This window comes from Schistocerca gregaria, chromosome 7, assembly GCF_023897955.1.
Source record: "Schistocerca gregaria isolate iqSchGreg1 chromosome 7, iqSchGreg1.2, whole genome shotgun sequence".
NCBI lineage: Eukaryota > Metazoa > Arthropoda > Insecta > Orthoptera > Acrididae > Schistocerca > Schistocerca gregaria.
Window position 1 is genome coordinate 108,340,271 of NC_064926.1, and position 19,528 is coordinate 108,359,798.

At 50.8% G+C, this 19,528-nt stretch overlaps 10 non-coding genes across 10 annotated transcripts; all 10 read right to left on the reverse strand.

The window, feature by feature from the left end:
- Positions 1-1,263: 1,263 nt before the first annotated feature.
- Positions 1,264-1,347, reverse strand: Trnal-uaa (transfer RNA leucine (anticodon UAA)). Its single transcript has one exon. It is a non-coding gene; the product is annotated as a tRNA-Leu (tRNA).
- Positions 1,348-3,112: 1,765 nt separating this feature from the next.
- Trnal-uaa (transfer RNA leucine (anticodon UAA)) lies at positions 3,113-3,196 on the reverse strand. Its single transcript has one exon. It is a non-coding gene; the product is annotated as a tRNA-Leu (tRNA).
- A 1,765-nt stretch (positions 3,197-4,961) lies between these two features.
- On the reverse strand, positions 4,962-5,045 carry Trnal-uaa (transfer RNA leucine (anticodon UAA)). The gene has a single exon. It is a non-coding gene; the product is annotated as a tRNA-Leu (tRNA).
- A 1,765-nt stretch (positions 5,046-6,810) lies between these two features.
- On the reverse strand, positions 6,811-6,894 carry Trnal-uaa (transfer RNA leucine (anticodon UAA)). Its single transcript has one exon. It is a non-coding gene; the product is annotated as a tRNA-Leu (tRNA).
- A 1,765-nt stretch (positions 6,895-8,659) lies between these two features.
- Trnal-uaa (transfer RNA leucine (anticodon UAA)) lies at positions 8,660-8,743 on the reverse strand. Its single transcript has one exon. It is a non-coding gene; the product is annotated as a tRNA-Leu (tRNA).
- Positions 8,744-10,496: 1,753 nt separating this feature from the next.
- Trnal-uaa (transfer RNA leucine (anticodon UAA)) lies at positions 10,497-10,580 on the reverse strand. Its single transcript has one exon. It is a non-coding gene; the product is annotated as a tRNA-Leu (tRNA).
- Positions 10,581-12,345: 1,765 nt separating this feature from the next.
- On the reverse strand, positions 12,346-12,429 carry Trnal-uaa (transfer RNA leucine (anticodon UAA)). Its single transcript has one exon. It is a non-coding gene; the product is annotated as a tRNA-Leu (tRNA).
- Positions 12,430-14,194: 1,765 nt separating this feature from the next.
- Positions 14,195-14,278, reverse strand: Trnal-uaa (transfer RNA leucine (anticodon UAA)). The gene has a single exon. It is a non-coding gene; the product is annotated as a tRNA-Leu (tRNA).
- Positions 14,279-16,043: 1,765 nt separating this feature from the next.
- Trnal-uaa (transfer RNA leucine (anticodon UAA)) lies at positions 16,044-16,127 on the reverse strand. Its single transcript has one exon. It is a non-coding gene; the product is annotated as a tRNA-Leu (tRNA).
- Positions 16,128-17,880: 1,753 nt separating this feature from the next.
- Positions 17,881-17,964, reverse strand: Trnal-uaa (transfer RNA leucine (anticodon UAA)). The gene has a single exon. It is a non-coding gene; the product is annotated as a tRNA-Leu (tRNA).
- Between the last annotated feature and the right edge of the window lie 1,564 nt (positions 17,965-19,528).

A 19,528-nucleotide genomic window follows, 5' to 3' on the forward strand; every position in this document is an offset into this window, starting at 1 on the left:
CTAGTCACAGTATATCGCCCTAGCAGCACCAGGAAAACGGGTTCAGATGTGTTCGCCTTCCACTCGGCGTTGAGCGCCTACAGCGAGATAGCCTTCGTCCTCTGGCGCCAGGAGGGAAGGCGACACATCACGGCGCAAACAGCTTGTAGGGGAAGGCAGTGGTGGTGTGTCGGTCAGCGTGGTTGCTTCCCAAGTAGCTGATCCGGGTTCGAAACCCGGACACCACACGGAAGTTGTCTCCTTTACTCAGGAGAGTGTGTTCAACGCTACTTGATCTTCGAATTTCCGAACAGTTGTGGTACGAATGGTTTTCCTCCACCCCTCGTCTCGCTCCGCGAAGGCTAGTGCGGATTACGATTCACAGCATCGTGTGTCCTCATGTGTCGACTTGTCTCGACTTTGCTCGGCTGACGCGAAAGCTGACGCTTGCAAATGGCCGTATATGTAGAGGACTGGCGCTAGAAACGACTGGGAGACGCCAAATCGACAAACACACAACGGACTCTTTCATTTGACAGTGGCCGCAGGTTCGCCCCTGTGCGTACCGAGAAGCAAGAGAGGTGTCAGCGTGCTGGACCGCAGGATTTCCGCGCAGCAGACTCAAAAACTAAGGAAAAAGGCAAAACTGAAGAAACCAATAGCTCGCGGACTTCCTAGCTGGTCACCCACCTGAGTACTAACCACGCCCAACGCTGTCGAATTTCGGTGATCGGGCATGGACCCGTGTCTTTGGCGTGGCATACAAGTTGGCGAGAACGTCGCCAGACGGGCGGACGCCTTAGTCCTTGTACAGATCACTTGGGATTTGCCTTTTAGGGAAACAAAATGGAATAGCCCTTGGTGGGATCGAACCCACAGCCCCCTCGTTATTAGCATAATAACAGTCTAACTTGGTGAGCTTATTGCCCGCGCAATACGGCCGCTTCAGGACTCCACTACCCCAACCGCCGTTTCATCTATCTTTATTAAGGCCCTGCCATTCATTGAACCACGTACGTGTCACTGTTGACTCATTTTCGCCTGTCGCTTCGAGCCCAGAGCCACAACACAACGACCACGGAAACGTCCGTGAGAAGAGCTAAAACTCGACACAGGAAAAGTATGTTCCGCTATTTCTTTTTGACTGCTCAGCCTATGGGACGTGAGACGCCAGCACTGCTGCCACTGTCTTCCCTAGCAAAACCTCCATGGCGTGTTTCTGCGTAATTTACTTGTTCTACAACATGAATGGAGTAGGTTAGTTTCTGAATGATTAAAATGCATTGTCAGATGTGGGGTTCGAACCCACGCTCCCTTTCGGGAACCAGAGCTTAAATCTGGCGCCTTAGACCGCTCGGCCAATCTGACGTGTGAGACAACAGCCCCAGTGACTTCCGTCTCTAGCATTATCTCAAGAACCTGACTGCGAAATCTGTTTCTTTTTTCGGTAGGACGGAATTATGTCAGTCTTACAATATTTAAGGCGCAATGTCAGATGTGGCGTAGGAAACGCATCCCGCGCTCTTCCGTCGTATCCAGTTTGAACTGTAACCAGCACAACTGTATTTAGTAATAGGATAATTTCCACATTGACGCAAAAGAAAGCAGATATTAGCAAACGGCATCTAAGGCCGTTTCCTAGCAACAGCCACGCTGTGCATTACGTACTCGTGGGAAGCCAATGAAATACTTCGTGTGAGGATCGAACTGTCACCTTCACTTTACAATACTTAGGCACTGCCCCGGCGGTACCGACGCATACGTACTGAAACGTCTTTGGATCGTCAGTGAGTACTTCATATTAGAAATTTCGTGTTGGCCCTGATGTGCATTAAAGGGCAGATTTCTTCAGTGGAAGTCAGTTCTGCGCCTAGTCACAGTATATCACCCTAGCAGCACCAGGAAAACGGGTTCAGATGTGTTCGCCTTCCACTCGGCGTTGAGCGCCTACAGCGAGATAGCCTTCGTCCTCTGGCGCCAGGAGGGAAGGCGACACATCACGGCGCAAACAGCTTGTAGGGGAAGGCAGTGGTGGTGTGTCGGTCAGCGTGGTTGCTTCCCAAGTAGCTGATCCGGGTTCGAAACCCGGACACCACACGGAAGTTGTCTCCTTTACTCAGGAGAGTGTGTTCAACGCTACTTGATCTTCGAATTTCCGAACAGTTGTGGTACGAATGGTTTTCCTCCACCCCTCGTCTCGCTCCGCGAAGGCTAGTGCGGATTACGATTCACAGCATCGTGTGTCCTCATGTGTCGACTTGTCTCGACTTTGCTCGGCTGACGCGAAAGCTGACGCTTGCAAATGGCCGTATATGTAGAGGACTGGCGCTAGAAACGACTGGGAGACGCCAAATCGACAAACACACAACGGACTCTTTCATTTGACAGTGGCCGCAGGTTCGCCCCTGTGCGTACCGAGAAGCAAGAGAGGTGTCAGCGTGCTGGACCGCAGGATTTCCGCGCAGCAGACTCAAAAACTAAGGAAAAAGGCAAAACTGAAGAAACCAATAGCTCGCGGACTTCCTAGCTGGTCACCCACCTGAGTACTAACCACGCCCAACGCTGTCGAATTTCGGTGATCGGGCATGGACCCGTGTCTTTGGCGTGGCATACAAGTTGGCGAGAACGTCGCCAGACGGGCGGACGCCTTAGTCCTTGTACAGATCACTTGGGATTTGCCTTTTAGGGAAACAAAATGGAATAGCCCTTGGTGGGATCGAACCCACAGCCCCCTCGTTATTAGCATAATAACAGTCTAACTTGGTGAGCTTATTGCCCGCGCAATACGGCCGCTTCAGGACTCCACTACCCCAACCGCCGTTTCATCTATCTTTATTAAGGCCCTGCCATTCATTGAACCACGTACGTGTCACTGTTGACTCATTTTCGCCTGTCGCTTCGAGCCCAGAGCCACAACACAACGACCACGGAAACGTCCGTGAGAAGAGCTAAAACTCGACACAGGAAAAGTATGTTCCGCTATTTCTTTTTGACTGCTCAGCCTATGGGACGTGAGACGCCAGCACTGCTGCCACTGTCTTCCCTAGCAAAACCTCCATGGCGTGTTTCTGCGTAATTTACTTGTTCTACAACATGAATGGAGTAGGTTAGTTTCTGAATGATTAAAATGCATTGTCAGATGTGGGGTTCGAACCCACGCTCCCTTTCGGGAACCAGAGCTTAAATCTGGCGCCTTAGACCGCTCGGCCAATCTGACGTGTGAGACAACAGCCCCAGTGACTTCCGTCTCTAGCATTATCTCAAGAACCTGACTGCGAAATCTGTTTCTTTTTTCGGTAGGACGGAATTATGTCAGTCTTACAATATTTAAGGCGCAATGTCAGATGTGGCGTAGGAAACGCATCCCGCGCTCTTCCGTCGTATCCAGTTTGAACTGTAACCAGCACAACTGTATTTAGTAATAGGATAATTTCCACATTGACGCAAAAGAAAGCAGATATTAGCAAACGGCATCTAAGGCCGTTTCCTAGCAACAGCCACGCTGTGCATTACGTACTCGTGGGAAGCCAATGAAATACTTCGTGTGAGGATCGAACTGTCACCTTCACTTTACAATACTTAGGCACTGCCCCGGCGGTACCGACGCATACGTACTGAAACGTCTTTGGATCGTCAGTGAGTACTTCATATTAGAAATTTCGTGTTGGCCCTGATGTGCATTAAAGGGCAGATTTCTTCAGTGGAAGTCAGTTCTGCGCCTAGTCACAGTATATCGCCCTAGCAGCACCAGGAAAACGGGTTCAGATGTGTTCGCCTTCCACTCGGCGTTGAGCGCCTACAGCGAGATAGCCTTCGTCCTCTGGCGCCAGGAGGGAAGGCGACACATCACGGCGCAAACAGCTTGTAGGGGAAGGCAGTGGTGGTGTGTCGGTCAGCGTGGTTGCTTCCCAAGTAGCTGATCCGGGTTCGAAACCCGGACACCACACGGAAGTTGTCTCCTTTACTCAGGAGAGTGTGTTCAACGCTACTTGATCTTCGAATTTCCGAACAGTTGTGGTACGAATGGTTTTCCTCCACCCCTCGTCTCGCTCCGCGAAGGCTAGTGCGGATTACGATTCACAGCATCGTGTGTCCTCATGTGTCGACTTGTCTCGACTTTGCTCGGCTGACGCGAAAGCTGACGCTTGCAAATGGCCGTATATGTAGAGGACTGGCGCTAGAAACGACTGGGAGACGCCAAATCGACAAACACACAACGGACTCTTTCATTTGACAGTGGCCGCAGGTTCGCCCCTGTGCGTACCGAGAAGCAAGAGAGGTGTCAGCGTGCTGGACCGCAGGATTTCCGCGCAGCAGACTCAAAAACTAAGGAAAAAGGCAAAACTGAAGAAACCAATAGCTCGCGGACTTCCTAGCTGGTCACCCACCTGAGTACTAACCACGCCCAACGCTGTCGAATTTCGGTGATCGGGCATGGACCCGTGTCTTTGGCGTGGCATACAAGTTGGCGAGAACGTCGCCAGACGGGCGGACGCCTTAGTCCTTGTACAGATCACTTGGGATTTGCCTTTTAGGGAAACAAAATGGAATAGCCCTTGGTGGGATCGAACCCACAGCCCCCTCGTTATTAGCATAATAACAGTCTAACTTGGTGAGCTTATTGCCCGCGCAATACGGCCGCTTCAGGACTCCACTACCCCAACCGCCGTTTCATCTATCTTTATTAAGGCCCTGCCATTCATTGAACCACGTACGTGTCACTGTTGACTCATTTTCGCCTGTCGCTTCGAGCCCAGAGCCACAACACAACGACCACGGAAACGTCCGTGAGAAGAGCTAAAACTCGACACAGGAAAAGTATGTTCCGCTATTTCTTTTTGACTGCTCAGCCTATGGGACGTGAGACGCCAGCACTGCTGCCACTGTCTTCCCTAGCAAAACCTCCATGGCGTGTTTCTGCGTAATTTACTTGTTCTACAACATGAATGGAGTAGGTTAGTTTCTGAATGATTAAAATGCATTGTCAGATGTGGGGTTCGAACCCACGCTCCCTTTCGGGAACCAGAGCTTAAATCTGGCGCCTTAGACCGCTCGGCCAATCTGACGTGTGAGACAACAGCCCCAGTGACTTCCGTCTCTAGCATTATCTCAAGAACCTGACTGCGAAATCTGTTTCTTTTTTCGGTAGGACGGAATTATGTCAGTCTTACAATATTTAAGGCGCAATGTCAGATGTGGCGTAGGAAACGCATCCCGCGCTCTTCCGTCGTATCCAGTTTGAACTGTAACCAGCACAACTGTATTTAGTAATAGGATAATTTCCACATTGACGCAAAAGAAAGCAGATATTAGCAAACGGCATCTAAGGCCGTTTCCTAGCAACAGCCACGCTGTGCATTACGTACTCGTGGGAAGCCAATGAAATACTTCGTGTGAGGATCGAACTGTCACCTTCACTTTACAATACTTAGGCACTGCCCCGGCGGTACCGACGCATACGTACTGAAACGTCTTTGGATCGTCAGTGAGTACTTCATATTAGAAATTTCGTGTTGGCCCTGATGTGCATTAAAGGGCAGATTTCTTCAGTGGAAGTCAGTTCTGCGCCTAGTCACAGTATATCGCCCTAGCAGCACCAGGAAAACGGGTTCAGATGTGTTCGCCTTCCACTCGGCGTTGAGCGCCTACAGCGAGATAGCCTTCGTCCTCTGGCGCCAGGAGGGAAGGCGACACATCACGGCGCAAACAGCTTGTAGGGGAAGGCAGTGGTGGTGTGTCGGTCAGCGTGGTTGCTTCCCAAGTAGCTGATCCGGGTTCGAAACCCGGACACCACACGGAAGTTGTCTCCTTTACTCAGGAGAGTGTGTTCAACGCTACTTGATCTTCGAATTTCCGAACAGTTGTGGTACGAATGGTTTTCCTCCACCCCTCGTCTCGCTCCGCGAAGGCTAGTGCGGATTACGATTCACAGCATCGTGTGTCCTCATGTGTCGACTTGTCTCGACTTTGCTCGGCTGACGCGAAAGCTGACGCTTGCAAATGGCCGTATATGTAGAGGACTGGCGCTAGAAACGACTGGGAGACGCCAAATCGACAAACACACAACGGACTCTTTCATTTGACAGTGGCCGCAGGTTCGCCCCTGTGCGTACCGAGAAGCAAGAGAGGTGTCAGCGTGCTGGACCGCAGGATTTCCGCGCAGCAGACTCAAAAACTAAGGAAAAAGGCAAAACTGAAGAAACCAATAGCTCGCGGACTTCCTAGCTGGTCACCCACCTGAGTACTAACCACGCCCAACGCTGTCGAATTTCGGTGATCGGGCATGGACCCGTGTCTTTGGCGTGGCATACAAGTTGGCGAGAACGTCGCCAGACGGGCGGACGCCTTAGTCCTTGTACAGATCACTTGGGATTTGCCTTTTAGGGAAACAAAATGGAATAGCCCTTGGTGGGATCGAACCCACAGCCCCCTCGTTATTAGCATAATAACAGTCTAACTTGGTGAGCTTATTGCCCGCGCAATACGGCCGCTTCAGGACTCCACTACCCCAACCGCCGTTTCATCTATCTTTATTAAGGCCCTGCCATTCATTGAACCACGTACGTGTCACTGTTGACTCATTTTCGCCTGTCGCTTCGAGCCCAGAGCCACAACACAACGACCACGGAAACGTCCGTGAGAAGAGCTAAAACTCGACACAGGAAAAGTATGTTCCGCTATTTCTTTTTGACTGCTCAGCCTATGGGACGTGAGACGCCAGCACTGCTGCCACTGTCTTCCCTAGCAAAACCTCCATGGCGTGTTTCTGCGTAATTTACTTGTTCTACAACATGAATGGAGTAGGTTAGTTTCTGAATGATTAAAATGCATTGTCAGATGTGGGGTTCGAACCCACGCTCCCTTTCGGGAACCAGAGCTTAAATCTGGCGCCTTAGACCGCTCGGCCAATCTGACGTGTGAGACAACAGCCCCAGTGACTTCCGTCTCTAGCATTATCTCAAGAACCTGACTGCGAAATCTGTTTCTTTTTTCGGTAGGACGGAATTATGTCAGTCTTACAATATTTAAGGCGCAATGTCAGATGTGGCGTAGGAAACGCATCCCGCGCTCTTCCGTCGTATCCAGTTTGAACTGTAACCAGCACAACTGTATTTAGTAATAGGATAATTTCCACATTGACGCAAAAGAAAGCAGATATTAGCAAACGGCATCTAAGGCCGTTTCCTAGCAACAGCCACGCTGTGCATTACGTACTCGTGGGAAGCCAATGAAATACTTCGTGTGAGGATCGAACTGTCACCTTCACTTTACAATACTTAGGCACTGCCCCGGCGGTACCGACGCATACGTACTGAAACGTCTTTGGATCGTCAGTGAGTACTTCATATTAGAAATTTCGTGTTGGCCCTGATGTGCATTAAAGGGCAGATTTCTTCAGTGGAAGTCAGTTCTGCGCCTAGTCACAGTATATCGCCCTAGCAGCACCAGGAAAACGGGTTCAGATGTGTTCGCCTTCCACTCGGCGTTGAGCGCCTACAGCGAGATAGCCTTCGTCCTCTGGCGCCAGGAGGGAAGGCGACACATCACGGCGCAAACAGCTTGTAGGGGAAGGCAGTGGTGGTGTGTCGGTCAGCGTGGTTGCTTCCCAAGTAGCTGATCCGGGTTCGAAACCCGGACACCACACGGAAGTTGTCTCCTTTACTCAGGAGAGTGTGTTCAACGCTACTTGATCTTCGAATTTCCGAACAGTTGTGGTACGAATGGTTTTCCTCCACCCCTCGTCTCGCTCCGCGAAGGCTAGTGCGGATTACGATTCACAGCATCGTGTGTCCTCATGTGTCGACTTGTCTCGACTTTGCTCGGCTGACGCGAAAGCTGACGCTTGCAAATGGCCGTATATGTAGAGGACTGGCGCTAGAAACGACTGGGAGACGCCAAATCGACAAACACACAACGGACTCTTTCATTTGACAGTGGCCGCAGGTTCGCCCCTGTGCGTACCGAGAAGCAAGAGAGGTGTCAGCGTGCTGGACCGCAGGATTTCCGCGCAGCAGACTCAAAAACTAAGGAAAAAGGCAAAACTGAAGAAACCAATAGCTCGCGGACTTCCTAGCTGGTCACCCACCTGAGTACTAACCACGCCCAACGCTGTCGAATTTCGGTGATCGGGCATGGACCCGTGTCTTTGGCGTGGCATACAAGTTGGCGAGAACGTCGCCAGACGGGCGGACGCCTTAGTCCTTGTACAGATCACTTGGGATTTGCCTTTTAGGGAAACAAAATGGAATAGCCCTTGGTGGGATCGAACCCACAGCCCCCTCGTTATTAGCATAATAACAGTCTAACTTGGTGAGCTTATTGCCCGCGCAATACGGCCGCTTCAGGACTCCACTACCCCAACCGCCGTTTCATCTATCTTTATTAAGGCCCTGCCATTCATTGAACCACGTACGTGTCACTGTTGACTCATTTTCGCCTGTCGCTTCGAGCCCAGAGCCACAACACAACGACCACGGAAACGTCCGTGAGAAGAGCTAAAACTCGACACAGGAAAAGTATGTTCCGCTATTTCTTTTTGACTGCTCAGCCTATGGGACGTGAGACGCCAGCACTGCTGCCACTGTCTTCCCTAGCAAAACCTCCATGGCGTGTTTCTGCGTAATTTACTTGTTCTACAACATGAATGGAGTAGGTTAGTTTCTGAATGATTAAAATGCATTGTCAGATGTGGGGTTCGAACCCACGCTCCCTTTCGGGAACCAGAGCTTAAATCTGGCGCCTTAGACCGCTCGGCCAATCTGACGTGTGAGACAACAGCCCCAGTGACTTCCGTCTCTAGCATTATCTCAAGAACCTGACTGCGAAATCTGTTTCTTTTTTCGGTAGGACGGAATTATGTCAGTCTTACAATATTTAAGGCGCAATGTCAGATGTGGCGTAGGAAACGCATCCCGCGCTCTTCCGTCGTATCCAGTTTGAACTGTAACCAGCACAACTGTATTTAGTAATAGGATAATTTCCACATTGACGCAAAAGAAAGCAGATATTAGCAAACGGCATCTAAGGCCGTTTCCTAGCAACAGCCACGCTGTGCATTACGTACTCGTGGGAAGCCAATGAAATACTTCGTGTGAGGATCGAACTGTCACCTTCACTTTACAATACTTAGGCACTGCCCCGGCGGTACCGACGCATACGTACTGAAACGTCTTTGGATCGTCAGTGAGTACTTCATATTAGAAATTTCGTGTTGGCCCTGATGTGCATTAAAGGGCAGATTTCTTCAGTGGAAGTCAGTTCTGCGCCTAGTCACAGTATATCGCCCTAGCAGCACCAGGAAAACGGGTTCAGATGTGTTCGCCTTCCACTCGGCGTTGAGCGCCTACAGCGAGATAGCCTTCGTCCTCTGGCGCCAGGAGGGAAGGCGACACATCACGGTGCAAACAGCTTGTAGGGGAAGGCAGTGGTGGTGTGTCGGTCAGCGTGGTTGCTTCCCAAGTAGCTGATCCGGGTTCGAAACCCGGACACCACACGGAAGTTGTCTCCTTTACTCAGGAGAGTGTGTTCAACGCTACTTGATCTTCGAATTTCCGAACAGTTGTGGTACGAATGGTTTTCCTCCACCCCTCGTCTCGCTCCGCGAAGGCTAGTGCGGATTACGATTCACAGCATCGTGTGTCCTCATGTGTCGACTTGTCTCGACTTTGTTCGGCTGACGCTTGCAAATGGCCGTATATGTAGAGGACTGGCGCTAGAAACGACTGGGAGACGCCAAATCGACAAACACACAACGGACTCTTTCATTTGACAGTGGCCGCAGGTTCGCCCCTGTGCGTACCGAGAAGCAAGAGAGGTGTCAGCGTGCTGGACCGCAGGATTTCCGCGCAGCAGACTCAAAAACTAAGGAAAAAGGCAAAACTGAAGAAACCAATAGCTCGCGGACTTCCTAGCTGGTCACCCACCTGAGTACTAACCACGCCCAACGCTGTCGAATTTCGGTGATCGGGCATGGACCCGTGTCTTTGGCGTGGCATACAAGTTGGCGAGAACGTCGCCAGACGGGCGGACGCCTTAGTCCTTGTACAGATCACTTGGGATTTGCCTTTTAGGGAAACAAAATGGAATAGCCCTTGGTGGGATCGAACCCACAGCCCCCTCGTTATTAGCATAATAACAGTCTAACTTGGTGAGCTTATTGCCCGCGCAATACGGCCGCTTCAGGACTCCACTACCCCAACCGCCGTTTCATCTATCTTTATTAAGGCCCTGCCATTCATTGAACCACGTACGTGTCACTGTTGACTCATTTTCGCCTGTCGCTTCGAGCCCAGAGCCACAACACAACGACCACGGAAACGTCCGTGAGAAGAGCTAAAACTCGACACAGGAAAAGTATGTTCCGCTATTTCTTTTTGACTGCTCAGCCTATGGGACGTGAGACGCCAGCACTGCTGCCACTGTCTTCCCTAGCAAAACCTCCATGGCGTGTTTCTGCGTAATTTACTTGTTCTACAACATGAATGGAGTAGGTTAGTTTCTGAATGATTAAAATGCATTGTCAGATGTGGGGTTCGAACCCACGCTCCCTTTCGGGAACCAGAGCTTAAATCTGGCGCCTTAGACCGCTCGGCCAATCTGACGTGTGAGACAACAGCCCCAGTGACTTCCGTCTCTAGCATTATCTCAAGAACCTGACTGCGAAATCTGTTTCTTTTTTCGGTAGGACGGAATTATGTCAGTCTTACAATATTTAAGGCGCAATGTCAGATGTGGCGTAGGAAACGCATCCCGCGCTCTTCCGTCGTATCCAGTTTGAACTGTAACCAGCACAACTGTATTTAGTAATAGGATAATTTCCACATTGACGCAAAAGAAAGCAGATATTAGCAAACGGCATCTAAGGCCGTTTCCTAGCAACAGCCACGCTGTGCATTACGTACTCGTGGGAAGCCAATGAAATACTTCGTGTGAGGATCGAACTGTCACCTTCACTTTACAATACTTAGGCACTGCCCCGGCGGTACCGACGCATACGTACTGAAACGTCTTTGGATCGTCAGTGAGTACTTCATATTAGAAATTTCGTGTTGGCCCTGATGTGCATTAAAGGGCAGATTTCTTCAGTGGAAGTCAGTTCTGCGCCTAGTCACAGTATATCGCCCTAGCAGCACCAGGAAAACGGGTTCAGATGTGTTCGCCTTCCACTCGGCGTTGAGCGCCTACAGCGAGATAGCCTTCGTCCTCTGGCGCCAGGAGGGAAGGCGACACATCACGGCGCAAACAGCTTGTAGGGGAAGGCAGTGGTGGTGTGTCGGTCAGCGTGGTTGCTTCCCAAGTAGCTGATCCGGGTTCGAAACCCGGACACCACACGGAAGTTGTCTCCTTTACTCAGGAGAGTGTGTTCAACGCTACTTGATCTTCGAATTTCCGAACAGTTGTGGTACGAATGGTTTTCCTCCACCCCTCGTCTCGCTCCGCGAAGGCTAGTGCGGATTACGATTCACAGCATCGTGTGTCCTCATGTGTCGACTTGTCTCGACTTTGCTCGGCTGACGCGAAAGCTGACGCTTGCAAATGGCCGTATATGTAGAGGACTGGCGCTAGAAACGACTGGGAGACGCCAAATCGACAAACACACAACGGACTCTTTCATTTGACAGTGGCCGCAGGTTCGCCCCTGTGCGTACCGAGAAGCAAGAGAGGTGTCAGCGTGCTGGACCGCAGGATTTCCGCGCAGCAGACTCAAAAACTAAGGAAAAAGGCAAAACTGAAGAAACCAATAGCTCGCGGACTTCCTAGCTGGTCACCCACCTGAGTACTAACCACGCCCAACGCTGTCGAATTTCGGTGATCGGGCATGGACCCGTGTCTTTGGCGTGGCATACAAGTTGGCGAGAACGTCGCCAGACGGGCGGACGCCTTAGTCCTTGTACAGATCACTTGGGATTTGCCTTTTAGGGAAACAAAATGGAATAGCCCTTGGTGGGATCGAACCCACAGCCCCCTCGTTATTAGCATAATAACAGTCTAACTTGGTGAGCTTATTGCCCGCGCAATACGGCCGCTTCAGGACTCCACTACCCCAACCGCCGTTTCATCTATCTTTATTAAGGCCCTGCCATTCATTGAACCACGTACGTGTCACTGTTGACTCATTTTCGCCTGTCGCTTCGAGCCCAGAGCCACAACACAACGACCACGGAAACGTCCGTGAGAAGAGCTAAAACTCGACACAGGAAAAGTATGTTCCGCTATTTCTTTTTGACTGCTCAGCCTATGGGACGTGAGACGCCAGCACTGCTGCCACTGTCTTCCCTAGCAAAACCTCCATGGCGTGTTTCTGCGTAATTTACTTGTTCTACAACATGAATGGAGTAGGTTAGTTTCTGAATGATTAAAATGCATTGTCAGATGTGGGGTTCGAACCCACGCTCCCTTTCGGGAACCAGAGCTTAAATCTGGCGCCTTAGACCGCTCGGCCAATCTGACGTGTGAGACAACAGCCCCAGTGACTTCCGTCTCTAGCATTATCTCAAGAACCTGACTGCGAAATCTGTTTCTTTTTTCGGTAGGACGGAATTATGTCAGTCTTACAATATTTAAGGCGCAATGTCAGATGTGGCGTAGGAAACGCATCCCGCGCTCTTCCGTCGTATCCAGTTTGAACTGTAACCAGCACAACTGTATTTAGTAATAGGATAATTTCCACATTGACGCAAAAGAAAGCAGATATTAGCAAACGGCATCTAAGGCCGTTTCCTAGCAACAGCCACGCTGTGCATTACGTACTCGTGGGAAGCCAATGAAATACTTCGTGTGAGGATCGAACTGTCACCTTCACTTTACAATACTTAGGCACTGCCCCGGCGGTACCGACGCATACGTACTGAAACGTCTTTGGATCGTCAGTGAGTACTTCATATTAGAAATTTCGTGTTGGCCCTGATGTGCATTAAAGGGCAGATTTCTTCAGTGGAAGTCAGTTCTGCGCCTAGTCACAGTATATCGCCCTAGCAGCACCAGGAAAACGGGTTCAGATGTGTTCGCCTTCCACTCGGCGTTGAGCGCCTACAGCGAGATAGCCTTCGTCCTCTGGCGCCAGGAGGGAAGGCGACACATCACGGTGCAAACAGCTTGTAGGGGAAGGCAGTGGTGGTGTGTCGGTCAGCGTGGTTGCTTCCCAAGTAGCTGATCCGGGTTCGAAACCCGGACACCACACGGAAGTTGTCTCCTTTACTCAGGAGAGTGTGTTCAACGCTACTTGATCTTCGAATTTCCGAACAGTTGTGGTACGAATGGTTTTCCTCCACCCCTCGTCTCGCTCCGCGAAGGCTAGTGCGGATTACGATTCACAGCATCGTGTGTCCTCATGTGTCGACTTGTCTCGACTTTGCTCGGCTGACGCGAAAGCTGACGCTTGCAAATGGCCGTATATGTAGAGGACTGGCGCTAGAAACGACTGGGAGACGCCAAATCGACAAACACACAACGGACTCTTTCATTTGACAGTGGCCGCAGGTTCGCCCCTGTGCGTACCGAGAAGCAAGAGAGGTGTCAGCGTGCTGGACCGCAGGATTTCCGCGCAGCAGACTCAAAAACTAAGGAAAAAGGCAAAACTGAAGAAACCAATAGCTCGCGGACTTCCTAGCTGGTCACCCACCTGAGTACTAACCACGCCCAACGCTGTCGAATTTCGGTGATCGGGCATGGACCCGTGTCTTTGGCGTGGCATACAAGTTGGCGAGAACGTCGCCAGACGGGCGGACGCCTTAGTCCTTGTACAGATCACTTGGGATTTGCCTTTTAGGGAAACAAAATGGAATAGCCCTTGGTGGGATCGAACCCACAGCCCCCTCGTTATTAGCATAATAACAGTCTAACTTGGTGAGCTTATTGCCCGCGCAATACGGCCGCTTCAGGACTCCACTACCCCAACCGCCGTTTCATCTATCTTTATTAAGGCCCTGCCATTCATTGAACCACGTACGTGTCACTGTTGACTCATTTTCGCCTGTCGCTTCGAGCCCAGAGCCACAACACAACGACCACGGAAACGTCCGTGAGAAGAGCTAAAACTCGACACAGGAAAAGTATGTTCCGCTATTTCTTTTTGACTGCTCAGCCTATGGGACGTGAGACGCCAGCACTGCTGCCACTGTCTTCCCTAGCAAAACCTCCATGGCGTGTTTCTGCGTAATTTACTTGTTCTACAACATGAATGGAGTAGGTTAGTTTCTGAATGATTAAAATGCATTGTCAGATGTGGGGTTCGAACCCACGCTCCCTTTCGGGAACCAGAGCTTAAATCTGGCGCCTTAGACCGCTCGGCCAATCTGACGTGTGAGACAACAGCCCCAGTGACTTCCGTCTCTAGCATTATCTCAAGAACCTGACTGCGAAATCTGTTTCTTTTTTCGGTAGGACGGAATTATGTCAGTCTTACAATATTTAAGGCGCAATGTCAGATGTGGCGTAGGAAACGCATCCCGCGCTCTTCCGTCGTATCCAGTTTGAACTGTAACCAGCACAACTGTATTTAGTAATAGGATAATTTCCACATTGACGCAAAAGAAAGCAGATATTAGCAAACGGCATCTAAGGCCGTTTCCTAGCAACAGCCACGCTGTGCATTACGTACTCGTGGGAAGCCAATGAAATACTTCGTGTGAGGATCGAACTGTCACCTTCACTTTACAATACTTAGGCACTGCCCCGGCGGTACCGACGCATACGTACTGAAACGTCTTTGGATCGTCAGTGAGTACTTCATATTAGAAATTTCGTGTTGGCCCTGATGTGCATTAAAGGGCAGATTTCTTCAGTGGAAGTCAGTTCTGCGCCTAGTCACAGTATATCGCCCTAGCAGCACCAGGAAAACGGGTTCAGATGTGTTCGCCTTCCACTCGGCGTTGAGCGCCTACAGCGAGATAGCCTTCGTCCTCTGGCGCCAGGAGGGAAGGCGACACATCACGGTGCAAACAGCTTGTAGGGGAAGGCAGTGGTGGTGTGTCGGTCAGCGTGGTTGCTTCCCAAGTAGCTGATCCGGGTTCGAAACCCGGACACCACACGGAAGTTGTCTCCTTTACTCAGGAGAGTGTGTTCAACGCTACTTGATCTTCGAATTTCCGAACAGTTGTGGTACGAATGGTTTTCCTCCACCCCTCGTCTCGCTCCGCGAAGGCTAGTGCGGATTACGATTCACAGCATCGTGTGTCCTCATGTGTCGACTTGTCTCGACTTTGCTCGGCTGACGCGAAAGCTGACGCTTGCAAATGGCCGTATATGTAGAGGACTGGCGCTAGAAACGACTGGGAGACGCCAAATCGACAAACACACAACGGACTCTTTCATTTGACAGTGGCCGCAGGTTCGCCCCTGTGCGTACCGAGAAGCAAGAGAGGTGTCAGCGTGCTGGACCGCAGGATTTCCGCGCAGCAGACTCAAAAACTAAGGAAAAAGGCAAAACTGAAGAAACCAATAGCTCGCGGACTTCCTAGCTGGTCACCCACCTGAGTACTAACCACGCCCAACGCTGTCGAATTTCGGTGATCGGGCATGGACCCGTGTCTTTGGCGTGGCATACAAGTTGGCGAGAACGTCGCCAGACGGGCGGACGCCTTAGTCCTTGTACAGATCACTTGGGATTTGCCTTTTAGGGAAACAAAATGGAATAGCCCTTGGTGGGATCGAACCCACAGCCCCCTCGTTATTAGCATAATAACAGTCTAACTTGGTGAGCTTATTGCCCGCGCAATACGGCCGCTTCAGGACTCCACTACCCCAACCGCCGTTTCATCTATCTTTATTAAGGCCCTGCCATTCATTGAACCACGTACGTGTCACTGTTGACTCATTTTCGCCTGTCGCTTCGAGCCCAGAGCCACAACACAACGACCACGGAAACGTCCGTGAGAAGAGCTAAAACTCGACACAGGAAAAGTATGTTCCGCTATTTCTTTTTGACTGCTCAGCCTATGGGACGTGAGACGCCAGCACTGCTGCTACTGTCTTCCCTAGCAAAACCTCCATGGCGTGTTTCTGCGTAATTTACTTGTTCTACAACATGAATGGAGTAGGTTAGTTTCTGAATGATTAAAATGCATTGTCAGATGTGGGGTTCGAACCCACGCTCCCTTTCGGGAACCAGAGCTTAAATCTGGCGCCTTAGACCGCTCGGCCAATCTGACGTGTGAGACAACAGCCCCAGTGACTTCCGTCTCTAGCATTATCTCAAGAACCTGACTGCGAAATCTGTTTCTTTTTTCGGTAGGACGGAATTATGTCAGTCTTACAATATTTAAGGCGCAATGTCAGATGTGGCGTAGGAAACGCATCCCGCGCTCTTCCGTCGTATCCAGTTTGAACTGTAACCAGCACAACTGTATTTAGTAATAGGATAATTTCCACATTGACGCAAAAGAAAGCAGATATTAGCAAACGGCATCTAAGGCCGTTTCCTAGCAACAGCCACGCTGTGCATTACGTACTCGTGGGAAGCCAATGAAATACTTCGTGTGAGGATCGAACTGTCACCTTCACTTTACAATACTTAGGCACTGCCCCGGCGGTACCGACGCATACGTACTGAAACGTCTTTGGATCGTCAGTGAGTACTTCATATTAGAAATTTCGTGTTGGCCCTGATGTGCATTAAAGGGCAGATTTCTTCAGTGGAAGTCAGTTCTGCGCCTAGTCACAGTATATCGCCCTAGCAGCACCAGGAAAACGGGTTCAGATGTGTTCGCCTTCCACTCGGCGTTGAGCGCCTACAGCGAGATAGCCTTCGTCCTCTGGCGCCAGGAGGGAAGGCGACACATCACGGCGCAAACAGCTTGTAGGGGAAGGCAGTGGTGGTGTGTCGGTCAGCGTGGTTGCTTCCCAAGTAGCTGATCCGGGTTCGAAACCCGGACACCACACGGAAGTTGTCTCCTTTACTCAGGAGAGTGTGTTCAACGCTACTTGATCTTCGAATTTCCGAACAGTTGTGGTACGAATGGTTTTCCTCCACCCCTCGTCTCGCTCCGCGAAGGCTAGTGCGGATTACGATTCACAGCATCGTGTGTCCTCATGTGTCGACTTGTCTCGACTTTGCTCGGCTGACGCTTGCAAATGGCCGTATATGTAGAGGACTGGCGCTAGAAACGACTGGGAGACGCCAAATCGACAAACACACAACGGACTCTTTCATTTGACAGTGGCCGCAGGTTCGCCCCTGTGCGTACCGAGAAGCAAGAGAGGTGTCAGCGTGCTGGACCGCAGGATTTCCGCGCAGCAGACTCAAAAACTAAGGAAAAAGGCAAAACTGAAGAAACCAATAGCTCGCGGACTTCCTAGCTGGTCACCCACCTGAGTACTAACCACGCCCAACGCTGTCGAATTTCGGTGATCGGGCATGGACCCGTGTCTTTGGCGTGGCATACAAGTTGGCGAGAACGTCGCCAGACGGGCGGACGCCTTAGTCCTTGTACAGATCACTTGGGATTTGCCTTTTAGGGAAACAAAATGGAATAGCCCTTGTTGGGATCGAACCCACAGCCCCCTCGTTATTAGCATAATAACAGTCTAACTTGGTGAGCTTATTGCCCGCGCAATACGGCCGCTTCAGGACTCCACTACCCCAACCGCCGTTTCATCTATCTTTATTAAGGCCCTGCCATTCATTGAACCACGTACGTGTCACTGTTGACTCATTTTCGCCTGTCGCTTCGAGCCCAGAGCCACAACACAACGACCACGGAAACGTCCGTGAGAAGAGCTAAAACTCGACACAGGAAAAGTATGTTCCGCTATTTCTTTTTGACTGCTCAGCCTATGGGACGTGAGACGCCAGCACTGCTGCCACTGTCTTCCCTAGCAAAACCTCCATGGCGTGTTTCTGCGTAATTTACTTGTTCTACAACATGAATGGAGTAGGTTAGTTTCTGAATGATTAAAATGCATTGTCAGATGTGGGGTTCGAACCCACGCTCCCTTTCGGGAACCAGAGCTTAAATCTGGCGCCTTAGACCGCTCGGCCAATCTGACGTGTGAGACAACAGCCCCAGTGACTTCCGTCTCTAGCATTATCTCAAGAACCTGACTGCGAAATCTGTTTCTTTTTTCGGTAGGACGGAATTATGTCAGTCTTACAATATTTAAGGCGCAATGTCAGATGTGGCGTAGGAAACGCATCCCGCGCTCTTCCGTCGTATCCAGTTTGAACTGTAACCAGCACAACTGTATTTAGTAATAGGATAATTTCCACATTGACGCAAAAGAAAGCAGATATTAGCAAACGGCATCTAAGGCCGTTTCCTAGCAACAGCCACGCTGTGCATTACGTACTCGTGGGAAGCCAATGAAATACTTCGTGTGAGGATCGAACTGTCACCTTCACTTTACAATACTTAGGCACTGCCCCGGCGGTACCGACGCATACGTACTGAAACGTCTTTGGATCGTCAGTGAGTACTTCATATTAGAAATTTCGTGTTGGCCCTGATGTGCATTAAAGGGCAGATTTCTTCAGTGGAAGTCAGTTCTGCGCCTAGTCACAGTATATCGCCCTAGCAGCACCAGGAAAACGGGTTCAGATGTGTTCGCCTTCCACTCGGCGTTGAGCGCCTACAGCGAGATAGCCTTCGTCCTCTGGCGCCAGGAGGGAAGGCGACACATCACGGCGCAAACAGCTTGTAGGGGAAGGCAGTGGTGGTGTGTCGGTCAGCGTGGTTGCTTCCCAAGTAGCTGATCCGGGTTCGAAACCCGGACACCACACGGAAGTTGTCTCCTTTACTCAGGAGAGTGTGTTCAACGCTACTTGATCTTCGAATTTCCGAACAGTTGTGGTACGAATGGTTTTCCTCCACCCCTCGTCTCGCTCCGCGAAGGATAGTGCGGATTACGATTCACAGCATCGTGTGTCCTCATGTGTCGACTTGTCTCGACTTTGCTCGGCTGACGCGAAAGCTGACGCTTGCAAATGGCCGTATATGTAGAGGACTGGCGCTAGAAACGACTGGGAGACGCCAAATCGACAAACACACAACGGACTCTTTCATTTGACAGTGGCCGCAGGTTCGCCCCTGTGCGTACCGAGAAGCAAGAGAGGTGTCAGCGTGCTGGACCGCAGGATTTCCGCGCAGCAGACTCAAAAACTAAGGAAAAAGGCAAAACTGAAGAAACCAATAGCTCGCGGACTTCCTAGCTGGTCACCCACCTGAGTACTAACCACGCCCAACGCTGTCGAATTTCGGTGATCGGGCATGGACCCGTGTCTTTGGCGTGGCATACAAGTTGGCGAGAACGTCGCCAGACGGGCGGACGCCTTAGTCCTTGTACAGATCACTTAGGATTTGCCTTTTAGGGAAACAAAATGGAATAGCCCTTGGTGGGATCGAACCCACAGCCCCCTCGTTATTAGCATAATAACAGTCTAACTTGGTGAGCTTATTGCCCGCGCAATACGGCCGCTTCAGGACTCCACTACCCCAACCGCCGTTTCATCTATCTTTATTAAGGCCCTGCCATTCATTGAACCACGTACGTGTCACTGTTGACTCATTTTCGCCTGTCGCTTCGAGCCCAGAGCCACAACACAACGACCACGGAA